Raw genomic sequence first — 916 nt, 5'->3', positions numbered from 1 at the left:
TATTCTATTCTTTGGGACCCTCGGTCTGCAACACAGATAGACATCCCTCTGTTACTCAGTGCTTTCAGCCAAGATCCATCTAATATTACCTACACTATCCCTAGTACCATGATCTGTTCTAAACCCAGCATGCACATCTGGCAGTTCTCTGTCCAGTTCCAGTAGTTTTTGGATAATTTTAAGTAGAATCTTCCTTGTATGTGACATTAATTATATTGTTCGCTAATTTCCACACTCTGTTGGTTCACCTTTCTTTGGAATGGGAACAAATATGGATCTCTTCTATTAAGTTGGCCAGTTGGCAGTCCTCCAGACTTCTTTGTAACAACTTGGTGAGTGCATCCATGGCAGCATCTACTGAAACATGTCAAATGCTACACCATCAATTACTGTGGCCTTGATTTATGCCTATTTCTTAAGAACTGCATGAACTTCTTCCTTCATCACCTTTGTCACCACAGGCTCAAATGCTGTTTCACAAAATTCTTCTGTGTCAGTCAATTCCTTTTTGCACAGTGACCAGTGACTCTGTGTACTCCGTTCATCTTCTTTTAATGCTTCTTGGGTCATTTAATCCTTAAGTATTTCTTTTCTTTTTTTTTTTTTTAACATTGGCCCACAGCCATCCTGCCTCTTCAGGCACTTTATTAACTCAGACAACCCGCACTACAGTAGGCACCCGCTGCCGCTGCCGCTGCCACCCCCCTGGAGTCCTGGCAGCTGGCTGGGCCATCTTCCAGTCCATGGGGCTCCAGGTTCCTGGCCCCACCCGCACTCAGTTGTGGTCCGACTCTTCCTCAGCTGCAGGAAACGACATGAAAAAGGCTGTGACAGATTTGAGGGTCACACCCTTGGCCTGCCATTCAGTGGGGTCCTTGCTGCTCTCCGAGCTATAGAAGGCATCCTCTTTTAGGGT

General features: G+C 45.5%; 1 protein-coding gene and 1 pseudogene across 1 annotated transcript in view; both read right to left on the bottom strand.

Annotated features, from left to right (window-relative positions):
* NRG3 (neuregulin 3) overlaps window positions 1-916 on the bottom strand; it is a 1,124,911-nt gene that overhangs the window by 997,068 nt on the left and 126,927 nt on the right. The window lies entirely within an intron of this gene.
* LOC102872557 overlaps window positions 776-916 on the bottom strand; it is a 6,490-nt pseudogene continuing 6,349 nt past the window's right edge.

Source organism: Elephantulus edwardii, unplaced genomic scaffold, assembly GCF_000299155.1.
Source record: "Elephantulus edwardii isolate Elephantulus edwardi_28Jun2011 unplaced genomic scaffold, EleEdw1.0 scaffold00421, whole genome shotgun sequence".
NCBI classification, from domain to species: Eukaryota; Metazoa; Chordata; class Mammalia; order Macroscelidea; family Macroscelididae; genus Elephantulus; species Elephantulus edwardii.
Note: the sequence above shows the minus strand (reverse complement) of the source record. Positions and strands in the feature narration are given on the sequence as shown.